At 39.2% G+C, this 14694-nt stretch overlaps 1 protein-coding gene across 4 annotated transcripts in view; it reads right to left on the reverse strand.

The window, feature by feature from the left end:
- Positions 1–14694, reverse strand: part of ELMO1 (engulfment and cell motility 1) — a 311400-nt gene that overhangs the window by 117385 nt on the left and 179321 nt on the right. The window lies entirely within an intron of this gene.

A 14694-nucleotide genomic window follows, 5' to 3' on the forward strand; every position in this document is an offset into this window, starting at 1 on the left:
ATATTTAATTAGGCTGCAATACTGCCCTAGTTTACATTATTGCTCTTCTTTATAAGCTGAAACATTAAACCAGCATTTCAGTCATACCACTGTAAAAAAAACCCAACCCAACCCAACCAAAAAACCATTGTATTTTAGTCTGAGAAACAGGTCTCTTGTTTAAAAGTATTTTAGAGAGTGCAAACATTTTAAAATTAATTCCTGCTCTATATCCTGGGGCATTTGCATTGTATAACAACAGACATAATTCACTATAACCCCAAAGCTTTTAGTTTATACAGAAGCTTAGAGAATCCCCTAGTTCAGGGATAAGTGAAGCAGTGCAGGTTCTCTCCTCACAATGCTTGGTGTAAAAAGCCCTTGAGATAAATGAAGCCAACGTGTGGGAGGCTTGGAGAGGAAAGACGCCCAGAAAACACATTAAGACTTGCTGAGGTCACGTCTCTGTAAACTATCAGAATCAGGACAATAAGGAGGAAATTTGGTCTACACTGTGTCATCTCTGGTGTTAGTAACTGCTCAGTATTCCCTTGTAGCTTGTTCCATTACTTATCTAGTCTAGTTTTGTTGCTGTCATTGTTATTTGATATAGATTTTCTCTTTTGTATTGTAAATCTGCTATTTGTTTTGTCCTTGTTGACTATGAGAACTGTATAAAGTAATTTTTACATCATGCCTTGAGGCTCCTGAGGATATCTTTTCTATCACTTTATTCCACCCTGACCATGAGTAATTGTCTTAATTTTTCCTTAAGGGTCTTATTTTCCCAAGTGTATTATCACTTACTCCAGAAATATGTCTGTATGCATGAGAATCACAGAATAGTGACATAAAAAGATGAAAATAATTATTTCTCAGAACTAACAAAATAAATAAATAAAACACAGGCAAACCCCTTCAGCTGAAACGTCTCTGTTGGACTACGACTGTACTTGAAAAAAGAGCTAAGCTAACCTTAGAAATTCTCTCCTATTACTCCCATTACAGACACTTAGCAATTTCAGACAGGAAAAATGAAATTCATCTCATACAAGACCTCTCTTCACTTCTGCATTTCAGTTGAAAATTAGTTCTCAAAATTTAGGATTATTGCTTGGCTGTTTTTTTACAAAGCATTATCCCAGTCATGTCTCAAGAGATGCTGCATATGAGGCAAGTGTATTAGCCTTGCTTTTGTTAAAATAAACTGATTCATAACACAGGCTAAACAATATAAATTCATCTGAAAAAAATACCATCATGCCCTCAGAAAATATTCTTCCATTCTCTTGACTGAATCTTATCAGCTGTGACATTAGTATGTATGGGTTATTAGCATCTATTTAAAAATTGTGAAGTAATACATTTGGAAAAGGAAAGTGTTCCCCAATCTACTGTGACAAGTTACAGAAGTAACATTACAAAGGACCCATCAAGAAACAACTGAGATTTCAAATGCCTTTTTGGAGAAATAGCTAAACTTCTCTATCACCAATAGGACAGATTAGAAATGTCAGTTTCAAAATTACTAAGGCAAAAGAAGCACCAGATTGGCTTTATGAGAAAAATGAACATCAACTCCTTCCGATTTAAACTTGAGAAAAGTAGTAGAAACTTTTCTTATAGTAGATGAAATTCAGCAGCAAGAAATTTTTCCCAGAACAGAATTGAAGAGTCTGAATTTAAGCCATTCTAAACATCTGTGTTTTCGGGTTTTTTTGTTGTTGTTGTTGTTTTTTTTTCTTTTTTTGTTGCTTTTGTGTGTGTGGTTTTTTTTTTTAAACTGAATCCCAACTCAATTCATTATTCAGAAATTCCTGTTGAGCCTGAACTGGCACAGACTTAGAAAATGCATTGCTCTTGGCAGCTCAGGGTAATGGCTCAACTAAAGCTGGAACCCCACTGTCCCCAGCCAGGACTTGTTGATTTTGAGGAACTAAAACCTGGTCAGCACAAATATTTCTGCTCCTGCTGGAGATCACTCACAGCCAAGCAGCTCCACGTGTCCACAGACTTAGCAGGAGTGGGGTAAGAGACCTTTACTTTTCCTTCCTTATGAGTTTCTGTCTCTCGCTGCCCAAATGTAGCATTACTACCAGTCTCGCCTCCACTGGCACAGTGCAATTCTTCTCTGGCTCTCGGGTCCCAGCGGGCAGAGCTGGGGGAGCGAGGGGGGCTGGTGAGAAGCTGGAGCTCCGTGAGAGGGGCAGCCCCTGGTGCCGCAGTCCCAGAAGCAGCAGCGATGGCACCTGAGGCAGCGCTGCTCCCGCTGCCGCAGCCCCACAGGGACCCCGGCGGGACACCTACTGCTCCCCTGCTCCACATGGCCTCTGCTAACACCGAACCACAGTGGCCTCAGGTAGCCCATGAGCTCAAACTAGAACTGATTCATAATGGACTCAACCACTTTCTCCTTGCATTACCCGTTTAGTAATTTATTTTAGAGAAGGCCAGCACCTCCTCGCACAACACAAGGGGTTTCACTGTTCCTGAGTCGATTTAACAGGAAGCTGAAAAGCTTACGGACTTCTTTCTTTTCCCTTCTCATGCCTGAAAGGCATGAGGGAAATTTCTTTGAAAGTAAAATCAGCACAGTCGAGGTTTTTTAGATGTAAGTTCAAACAGTGAGAGGTTTTTGACAATGCCCAGCTGAAGCAGGTCACAAAGGTCCTCGTGAACCACGGCCAGAGCGCAGGAGGCACTTGTGCCACCTCCCAGAAGGAACAGCACAGGCCCAGCTGGGGGCACGAAGCCCTCCGGGTAATGGTGCGTCTCTGCGCTGGAGGCCTCCTGCGGCACGTGGCCTGGCCCTCCCTGGGCCCAGACATTGGACAGCAACGGACCCCAGTCGTGTCATGCTGACAGTTCGGCCCCCGTCAATGCTTTTGGTGTTTAAATGTGTCAACAGCCACAGCTCCTTCATGCTGTCATAAAGGCTTTAAGTCTTAAAGAAGCTTAAGTTGTCCCAGCTGCCCACATGAAGGTACCCCAATTCTGTGCCAAATTCGTAAAGTCCCTGCAAGAGAATCTGCTTTATGTTAAATATCCCCTTTTTGAAATCATGTCCCTTCCTTGACCAGAAATGGGAATTCTGTCTCCATCTCATGGAGCCTTTCCCTGCCGTCCTACATGTGGCCTTGCGAGTACAGCAGGTATTTAATAAATCTGTCATCTGAGAAGAATATGAAAGCAAACGCAAGGCTTATACTTAAAAAAGGGAGGAGGAAAAGGTGAAATTGGTTGTCAGGGCTGTCCTCAGAAGCAGCCAAAGCTTCTGAACAAATTTTGAAGGAAAGTAAGTAAAAACATACTGAGGTGAATAGACTAAAATAAATATTGCACAGGCTTACCAAGAAGAGATTAAGTCTGATTCATCTAATCTTCTTTGACAAAATAAATATTGTTTCTCATGGGTGAAATGTGGTGGACTTTATCTGTACAGCAGACAGATTAGTTGTCCTGCATCTGACTTGTTTTAAGAAAAAAAATAAATGATATAACACTGTGTGCCAGGCAGAGAATCAGTAATTCATCTGGAGAAAATGGGATTTGATACAAGAATCGGTGAGGTGGGTGAGATGCTGGCCACACATGGAAATGGCAAAAAGAAAAGGGGAGCTATCAAGCTAAGAGTAGTATTACTGGAATTTCTCAAGTCAGTCTCGGACTTTGGGTTTTTCATTAAAGGCATTGGCACAACATCTAGGAGTACCTCCACACGATTTGCTGGAGCCCAAAGCTGGTGGCACTGCTGATGGTATCCTAGAGGAAGATGAAAGGAAGGACTTTGAGACCCAGAGATATCAGGATGGTATGACACTGAAGAGTGTGAAAGAGTTTGAGTAGTAAAAAGGATCTCTGCTCTAATCTGAGACTCATCAGTTATTAAAAAACAGCAGAGAAAAAGTCACCCTGTATACAGAGCTGTCAGTGTGACAAAAGTCCCAAGAAAAGCAACAGTAATCCTAAAACACAATCAGTGAGAAATTTCTAGGACAGGTAGTGAAACATTAAAAACATGACATGAGGCACCGGTAGTACATAAACTGGAATAACGCCTGCAGTACTGGTCACCCATACACCAGATAGGGGGACTTAAATGTGCAAGGAAGGAAAGGCTCCTAAAATGGTCAGCAAATGGAGAATGGTATTGGAATGGACTGAAATGACTATGCTGATCTAACCTAGCAGAATGAAGGCTGAAATGAAATAGTACAAATACATGGGGGATGGGAGAGTAGCAGAAAAAGGAGAGCTATTAGATAAAGAAGAAAGTTGGCACAAAGATAAGCAGGTTTAAAATAACTCTGATTATATTTAGGATGGACATTGAAAGGTTTCCAACCCTCACATGCATGAAAAGAGCACTAATTAGTATAAAGATAGTTCAATAAATCCGTGAATGGGAATATATGATGTGGCTACCTGCAACGATCCAGTTCTAACCCCTCATTTTCAGTTCTGCTTTTACATCATTAAGCCCAGGCCAGCTACCCTTTAGTGACTGGCTATTACATTGCTGCATCGATTATTTTTGACCTTAATTTGACTAATGTTGATTTAACTAAATGTACAATAAGAAAACTTACTGACCATAAAATTACTCACAAAAAAACTTCCAACTTCCAAGAAATAGAAGTTACTCATTCTGCACAGCACCAGAAATCCTTTTTACTTAAAATGTTGTCATTCTTTACTGGAAACTAAACCGCACTAATGATGGTGTTATATCATCAGTCAGACCAAGCATTAGAGAACTCGAGGACAATTCAAAATATTTCAACAATCATTATGACATGGTTGCCTTAACGAATAATAATTGCTTCCATTTATAAACGCACAAAATGAGAAAGTAAACCGAGGATTGTGCCCGGCACTCATACACTCTTTCCAACAGTTTCATAACTATTACAAATACTGCAGTGTTACTTTTTTCTTCTTTCCCAGTTTCACCTACTTTCCTCTCATGCTCATCTTTGAACTCCTAATATGTAAAGATTTCCTATTTTTAGAAATCTTTGTTCTGTTCTCGGCTGAAGCAGCTGCAATTTTAGGTAAACACTACAACACCCTTTTATCCTTTTCCAACAAAGCCCAAACCTCCTCTGCAATGCCACTACTTGTAAAGATGGACCAAAAATAGCATTGTCTTCAGTAAGTTTTGCTCATCATCTACAGACCAGGATATATCAACTGAGACTGAACTGACTCAAGCTCTTTTAGCTAGTGTAAGAATCATACCACACAACTCAGTTTCTTGAGTATACAATAGGATAAATACTTCCTTTCTTCCTCTGAGAGTGATTGTTTAGATGCTCTAATATGTATCACCTGTCATGATAAATCTACCAGTATTTTAGAGACAACTTTGCCCTGGGCACCTGTAATTCAATTCAGCCTTGATGGGAGGAGGAACGCTCAGCTATTCTAACAAATAGGCTCTCCATTGCTCCAGCAAAATGGTGTAAAAGTTAACTCCATCTTAGACTCCCACTGATAGAAAAAGAACAGGCTTTAGAAATGAGGCACAGTGGTTTGTGTTATTAACCAGATTATTCAGTATTACTGAATAGATGACTGAGATTTTCCTGTTAAAGAGATTACCCCTCTGATAAATCACCACAGAAAGTCTTAAAAAGTCACCTCTCATTTAGTTACCATATTTTGAAAGTCAGTGCTTTATTTTTTGAAGTAAATCTCTAAATTATATAAATGCAGGGAAATGTTAATGCCAGCCATGCACCGCATAACAATGGATGCTGCCATATCTACTGCTGAACATACCAGAAACAAGATTCCTTAATTGTGCTATGAACATATTGTTCACTGCCTAAAACCTCCACCTTCTCCCTGCTGAAGAATGTTGCTGCTGAAGGTTATTACAGGCCTCTCATTGCCCTAAAACTCTTGTCAACCTAAGCTGGGAGTTACTCAAATTTCACCTTATGGAAAGTAACCTTATAAATCCAGAAACGGGAAACCTGTTTTTTAACAGAGAATGAAAGAACAAGAGCTACAGGGCAGGCAAAGTAACTGATCCAATGGCAGAACTAAGTGGAGTAGTCCAGTGCATGCCTATGTGATAAATGTCCGTATTTTATTATACACCCACATCTCTGTGAGAAGTATTTTAGCTATGATAGGTTTATTGGCGAAAGGGAAAAAAAAAAAAAGACTATTTATATCAGAAGAGACGTTTATTTATTGTTTTGAAATATCCTCTAGGCCATTTTTTATTATGAATGAATCTGATCCCCATTTTGCATGAGCCACGGCAGAGATGTTCTATTAATATGCCTGCAATTTGGTACGCTTTGTTGACAATAATGAGCCAGGCATTAATGACTCAAGCTTCACCATTATGACACAAAACAATTAATCTGTGTGTATGTGTGCGCGCCTTTCTCTCTCATTATTGACTTCACCCTTATGACAGAAAATAATTAACGTGTGTGCACTTTTCTCATTATTGGCTTCTCAAAGTGGTATCTTCCAACCTGCACTGACAGAGCTGTCAGACTTCTAACATGCAAGCAGAGCAAGAGCTGTCGAACAACTGGTATTTGTCAAAGATTAACAACGAATGTCCAGGTTTAAGGAAGATTTTGCACACTTGAAAGTATCTCTTCTCTGTGTCTGACAATCAGAAAAACATGGCAAGCTTTTTGCTAAAAGTTTATTATTTTGTAAAAACTTTCCCCCTCATTGTATCCGTTAGCCTAAAAAAAAATGTACTTCTAACAAATTTTCTCTCTTTTAGAATAAAATGTAAAAAGCAGCATCTTACCTGTGGGTAACACTATAAAACCAATTGCTACTAGTATTCTGGAATGAGCCCATCCTTGACTTGACTGAAAAGAGCTACAGTCCCTTCAAAGAGAGATGGAGAACTGGCTGTGCTTGACCTTTCTTCAGTTTTTTCTATTTTCAAATAGATGCACATGAACAAATACTGTTCAAAACCTGCATATTTACCAGTGCATTTTACTTCATCATATTACATCTATCAGTATGCCTAGAAAAGGACAGTAAGTTCTCAAAGGACTTACAAAGTTCAAGGGTGCCAAGAGGTCTTTCCCCCAAAATGACATACAGGTCACACAACTTAAAACAAACTGCAAAGACCCTTAGAACACAAACTTCCTGCCAGACCATGACTGGTCCCTTTCAATGACATTAAAAGAAACTGAAGCAGAGATGCAGACTGGAATAATCATCTCTACTCCCTAAGAATGTTAGTATTCATAATACCAGAAGACATAGGTGAAAGCACAGGAATTTGCAGCGACCCTTATTTCCATGAGAAATTGGGCCTTGCCGTCGGTACCTCTAGAGACACTGGATCTCTGCTGCATTGTGCTCATCTCCACAGGAGGAACCCGCTGGCAGGGCTCCTGACATTCATCCCAAGCCTCTGTGCTTGGGCTGGAACCTTCTCCTCTCCTGAGAGGTTACAGCAGTTATGTTTTAGCATGAACATCATCTAAAGCCACATGCAGAAGAACCCACAGGCTCTTGAATCACATTAGTACTGGTACCAGCAACTTTGCAAGCACTCTGAAGGCACAGAATGAGTAACTGGCAATGTTTTGTGACACTTGTGGTAGCTATCACAGCCAAAATAAAAGTCTCTCAGTTATGTGCAAGTAAAACTTCATTAGTCCCTACACATGCAGAGGAGGTAGTCGGCTGGTCTGGTTGAAAAGTGCAGCACTGGCACAAGTGAGGGGTGTTTTTTATCAGAGTAGCCCAGGTAATTTCCAAGCCATGTGAGAGAGAATTTGGGCTTAGCCACTACTAACAAACACAAGATTCAACAGGAGGAAAAAGAAACCCAGAGTCCAGAGCAGGCATTTTGTGGTATGAATTCAAGGGGGTGGATAAGGGAAGCAGTTAGAGGGAGGTGGTGTGTCTGTGTTTGGCTGTTTTTTCTTTTTTAAACTCTCTTCCTCCACTTTAGAAAATAGTTATTTGCGTATTTACTGGATACAAGCCATTCTTATGACTCAAACCCTCCCGCATAAGAAACTGAAACAAATAATTACACTGCTCTTCTAGCAGGCACAACAGAATTATTCACAGAAAAAAAGTAGAGTACTGCTTGACACAGTTAACAGAAAGAAACACCACATGGCATGTGTGGGCATTTGTGGTCAGGGACCTGAAACATCAAACCAAAACTTTTTAATGATAAAATGACACAACGTGACGGGAAGGTGAGAAATATTTTCTCTGGTTCTATTTGCATTACTATATCTCAAGAAACATTATCCCTTGCAAACATTTTCAGAGGAAATTTCTTCTAATTAATTTGAAGAGCTACTATCTGAAGCCAGAGACTATTCACATAACTTTGTTCTTGTACATGTACTCAAACAGACAAGTGTCAAGAAGTCTTTGGCAACAATGTTTGAAGAAGAGCATTAATACATTGCTATATGTACTGGCTTTTTTCCTCTCTGCATATTCAGTTTTGATTAAGCATCTTGTAAAGGCTAAAGAAGATGAAGCACTCTTGCACAGACAGCAGTCAAATATTTGGAGCCCTGCATTTATTATTGTACTTTGGGAGGTTTTCTTAAATGTGTAGGGCTAATTGTAGCAATCCAAGTCAAATTATGCAGACTTAGATTTTGGATTCACTTATTCATGAAGGAAAAAGTTTCACTAGAATTGATGCACAGGAAGTTCCATGATCTGGTCTGCAGGGAATGAATGAAATTATGTACAGACTTAGTAAGTGATATCTTAGTTAACACATGAAAGACGGTTAAAGAATAACTTCTGAGAACACCCCAGGTTATGATCTGAGAACTAGTCACAATGTCATTTTTCATGGGAACAATTACTTAAACTTATTTTTTAATTTTTCATTAATTATTTCTTATGCTATAATTAAAAAAAAGGAATTATTCTACCTTTTCTTTTTTCAAACCTCTTCACAACTTTTTAGATCTTTTTTTTTTGGGGGGGGTGGGGGGGGGTGGGGCAAGTGGGGGGTGAGGGGCAAGAACAAAGCAGATTTCACTGAGCTAAATCACCTAGCCTTTTTTATTGATCCATATAACATTGATACTGTGGTAAACTTTCATTGAAATGGTTAAATCTAAATGATACCGTGGTATTTTAGATCAAAGGGGGGGGAGGGGGAAGGTTTTTTTTCACAGAATGAAAGCACACAAAACAAATATTTTGAATTGCCTGTAAATAACCTATTTACCATCTGCTTCAGACTACACAGGTCAGTGTTCCTGGGTTTGGGGTTTTGTTTGTTGGCTGGTTTTTTTAGTTGGATTTTTTTTCCTGGTTTTGGGGGGAAGGGGGTGGGTTATAACGGACAAAGGGCAGATTTTCTTCTGGACATGGAAGGTTGATGTAATGTAAGGAGTGTCAGAAAGAGCCCAGCAGCACTCAGTGATGGAAGAAAGGATGCAGGAAGTCTCTGACCGCTCTGTGTAACTGACCTAGCTTGTGTTTGAGAGAAAGGTAAGAATACGAAAGCTGATGAAGGATTTTTGTCAATATGTAGCCATAAGCTTGAGCTGCATGAAGACCTTATTTATCACAGGCTGACTTGGTCTAGAGGCCTTCCAAAAGTATACCTTCCATATCAAAAAAACCCCACAACAACAAACCAACCCACCCCTAAACAGTGTATATTCAGGATCTATCGTAAACTTGCCATCTAGAGAGCAGGTCTCCAACTTCCATTCCCAGAAGGTGTACTTCTCACAGGAAAAGGCCTGTTGCACTTCACATCTCCTTAAGGGTCAAACCACCTCCTGAGGGACTAACACCTCAGGAGGGCAGGTCTTTGAAGTCTAAATAGGGTTCAACTGGTATGTCACCACCAAAGGAGGATGATGCCCGGCAGGTCAGATCTTCCAGACTCTACTTTATCCAGTGTTGCTCAGGCTTAATGCTGTATTTGCAAGAGTTCTCACCAATCATGTTGGCAGTTCAGATTTACAAGTGTTGCATTCCTGTGACCCTACACCGACAGTTTTCTACGGACACAAGTTAGGCTTGACTCTGTGTGTTTCCTAAGGGAATCCACACTTTCCTCTGCATTGCGCCAAACAGAAGGGTGTAATCTAGTCTTTTACGTTCCACGTCAGAGAAAGAGAAGAAAAGGAGGAAGTTCCAGAGGCACAAGTACTTCTGGCCATCAAGTGTTGAGATACATTTTCTTTTTCCTAGAATTATTACTTTAAACTTCTCATAATAACTACTGTACATTTTATAAGTGGCTCTCCATGATTGGCTATAATATAAAGCAAGTATAAACCAAGTGAAGTGATCAATGTTATATCAAGCAACTCAATAATGTTATAGCAAGCAACTATCACACTATTGCAGCAACATCCATCTGATAAAATAATTGATAGTGCCTCAATCAATTGATATAAAGGGAAATAAAGTCATTATATGCTGGTACAGTACCAGAGGATCAATATATCTGTCAAACACAAACATCTCTGCCTGACTTTGACATTAATTAGCCACAAATGTCAACACATTGATACACCAGTGGGAGACCATAACTGTATGACAGCATTTAATAACTCCGGTATTCCCCATTAATCCTAACTGTGCTGACCCTACCTCTCTTGTCAGCCTTCAATTCAGTACATCTCTATTCCATCACTTCCCACACAAAGACCTTTCAGTCATATTTGTGTCTCATGTACTTTCCTATTCACCTTCTTTTTTGCTGGAAACTACACCCATCAGACCTGGAGGCTCATGAAATTGACCTCATAGACAGGGTATATGGTAAATGCCAGGAATCCCACTGGGACATCAAGTTTCCTGCTTTGTGTGCACTTTGTATCTACCAGGAAGTCATTCTTGTCACCTACTGTCAATGCTTACATAATAAATGCCAGCAGTGCTTTTTGGTCTGTGATGGCAGTGACAGTAAGCTTTCACCTAAAGCTCAAAATAAAAAAAAAAAAACAATAACATAAGAGAAATAAGCATTGTGGAAGACATTTAGTTTTCCAGTAAACAGAAAAGCAGGATCAATGAGAATTGTGTTCTTGTGGATTTAGGTGTCTATTTAAATCCCCAAGATCCATCCCACAGGGATCTGTTGATGTTCAGAAAGCTCTTTTTTCTAAATTTTTCAGAACTTCATACTTCCCTTTGTTAAATTGGGTTGAAGTCAACTCATGTGCCCAAATTATTGGGAAGGACAGGCACACATAGACAATCTGATCACCTTGTTCATTTACTTAAGAAAACAGGCTGAAAATAAAAAAAAAACCCACACCTTTGTCTTTCTATGTGTAATATAAAATTCAAAAGTAGGAACTCAAAAGGCTGAAATACAAAAAGGCAAAACATCTAAAGAAAGGCCAAAACCTAATGCCAACAAAAAGAATTCTATTCAAAAATCATGGAGTTAAAGCAGCCTCATATCTTAAAGCAAACAAAACAAGTAGGACGAGACATGAGTTTGTGATGTGTTGAATGTCTAAACTATCACCACATGGAGTGAAGTTGATTATTATATGCCAATGAAGCAGACTCGGTTGATGAAAGTCATCAATCTTGGAGTTGTTTCTATGGGTTGTCAAAGAGAAACTAGTAAATACAATACCACCACTGAGTACCCACAACAGAAAACAGTGGAAGCATACTTTCACTGCTGCAAATAACTGTCCCATGTTTTGGTTGCTTTCTTAATCTACAAGAATCTTACTCTTCTGCATGCTGATACTGTCACAGCTCATGCCACCTTCTATCATAAGCCTTTAGTAAGGCAGTGCCTCTACTCTGAAAAGAAAAGGTTATTTTTAACTTGGAGATGGCAGAGGAAGTTACCACTCTGACAGGTAAAACCAGAGATGATTTGAGATCTATCTATCTATCTATAGATATGTTCACTGAGCTATTAAAACATATCTTCATAGTCGGGAGTCCCCAGTCCATCCAAATTATTTTTAAAATTCCATAATCTGCTTAAAATACAAGGTATTATAACATGATATAAACCCAGTTTTAAACCTTAAATTGGTTAATTGCAAATAAGATTCTTCAATAGACTAATGGAAGAAAGCAACTTAATGTATTGCAGGTTCTTCCCTGATTTAGTAACAGCATGTCATTCTTTTAATAGATAAACAGGGGAGAATAGTATGATGCCTTTTTTCCTTCATACATGACATATCCAGAAACATAAAAGTAAAGAGACTGCAATCTCCATCTGAGACAATGGGAGAACTTTACATGCAAATTCAAAAGGAAACTATTTTGTACTACTAAATAGGGCTGTCTTCTGCATAATTCGGGTATCCCATCGCAGGTGTCTCAGAGACAAACACTAAATCAAACCCTAAAGTAGGCAAGTAGTCCTTCAAATTTTCCAGGACTGCAACAACTGAAAGTCTGTGTGGTACCTCTTTCCCCAAGCCTGTAAAATAAAACCGAGCAGTTTCCATGACATTTGTTCTCCTTTTGCAATAAATGGGACAACACAAACCAGACCTCTAGGAATATTTCATATACCACTGTTTTAAAAGATCTCTCATATGCTGTAATGTTCAGCCAAGTTGCTTTTAAAGTATTCACTGTATTTTGCCAGAATTCCAGTTTGAGCCTTTCCAGAACCTTGGGATGTAGCCTGAATCTCACTTTATTGCTGTGTTGTAGTCATTAAATACACATTTGGCCTTTGATTTGCTCAGACCCTCATACAGAAAGAAAGAAGGATCAATTACTAAAATGTATGGAAGTTGCACAGAATCCCAAATAAATTACTAAACACCCTACTCAGGCCTTCCATAATTGTATACCCACTAACTACAAATTTAAACAATTCAGTTGCTGTCTTAATTTTCAGTTCTCATAAGCAGACAATTAAAACCACAACATAATTTGAGAGCAGCTCTAAATGCCTGAGCTGACTCATTCAAACAAGCCTGAAAAAGACATGAACCACTTCTATAATAAATATTTTTAAATAGTAAGTTATTTGGTGAAAAGTTAACGCAGATAACCACTTCTCAAAAGTAGGCTGCGTACATCCCTGACAGAAGTATAAGCAACAAACTACAAATTTAATGAAGACAGAAGTTCAGTGAACTAACACGCTTGTGTAGTTACACTGGTTATGTTCATCTCTCAACTGCTATTTCAAGTCCTGCTTAGATACGTTATCCAGAGCTAGGCATTCATGTTTCTGCATTACTCACCCAACACAAATCCCCCAGCATTTGTAGGAAACACTGGCTGTGTCTTTACATTCTACACTGTGTCTTACATTCACGTACTTTATCTCCACTTCTGTTCGTGTGCAAACGGTGATACTCTGACACAAGACATTATGCATTTTGTAGAGTGAACATACTAAATCTGTGGAAAAGATGCCAAATCTTGGTAGCTGCAGGGTATATGGGGGAGTAACGAAGGATTATGCTCCAATGTCCACGTGCTTAAACAAGTACCTTCCTTCGAGCCCCTATGGTTTCCTCCTAAGTTTGCATTTGGGGCACCACAGTGCCATTCTGCCTGTGCTAGAGGCCAAATAACAGGCACTGACTCCCAGAGCCCATCTATTGCTGCTCTGCAGAGAAGTATTTCAGACCGAACATGTGCTTGCCTACAGTAGCTGGAGAGCAGTGCTCCTGACTTTGCAGTTGGGAAGAGGCTCTACAGAACAGTAAAGGTCTACATCACCTTTCCTGCTTACGATATATATGCTGCGTTGATTCCTTTGCCATTAAGTGTAAAACATTTCCCTGAGCATCCTTTTCTGTCCACATCACTACTCGTTTTAGGCCACACTCAATGGGTCTGCTGTGCATTAGTCATCAAGCACACTAAGAGGTGGTAGAACATGGCCTATAGTGGCTTGTTGGCTTTTGGTTTAAGAGAGATTTTGGTTTGTTCGCTTCTTTTTGTTCCCTTGAAACATAAAATTTAACAGAGCAAAATAGAAGAACATTTGTTGGTGAGCTCTAAAAGACCATAAAAACCCAATCAGTTTCTTTTAGGTTATCTTGATCCTTGTACTAAATGAATATTAGCAAAACAGGTGATTAAATTCTATGTGTAATATATTAACAAAATAGAAGATGTATTGAAGAGTAATAGCCATGCAAAATGATGATGATTATAATGATAATGCTAAATTCTAATGCTAATAATAATAATGGTGATATATTATTATGCTCTGTCCTGCTCTCCTAAGAAACCTAAGATGAAGTTAAATAATTAAAGTCAAATGTAATGATGCAGCCCAAGGGACTATTTTACAAGTGTTCTGAGTACAGGATACCCACAAGTTCATGGCCTGTTGTTGCCATTTAGCATTTCCTCAATGACAACAAGCAATTATTACTGATGTAATGTTGCCTCTTAAAAGCCCTTCTAATAAGAAGCCACAAGAGCAAACTCAAGTGGACTGTGATTTCATTGGAACTGAGGGTTACATTAGTCATCATTCTCCTCTACATTTTATAAACTATCCAGAAAACCAATACATTTGCAACCATTTTTCCCCTAATTATGGATTCACGGATAATTTTGTACACCCCTAACTGTGAGCACTGCTCAACGTCACAACAATGAAATCTCAGATTCCCTAGATAAGATTTTGATCATTAGACATTAGTAAGAGGTGCAATTTTAAGGGCATCTCCACCTGAGCTTACTTGCCCCAGTGACTGAGCAGGTGGCTCTGGCCTGGCTACAGAGGCAATTTGCCTC

The sequence above is a fragment of the Falco cherrug genome, chromosome 4 (assembly GCF_023634085.1).
Source record: "Falco cherrug isolate bFalChe1 chromosome 4, bFalChe1.pri, whole genome shotgun sequence".
NCBI classification, from domain to species: domain Eukaryota; kingdom Metazoa; phylum Chordata; class Aves; order Falconiformes; family Falconidae; genus Falco; species Falco cherrug.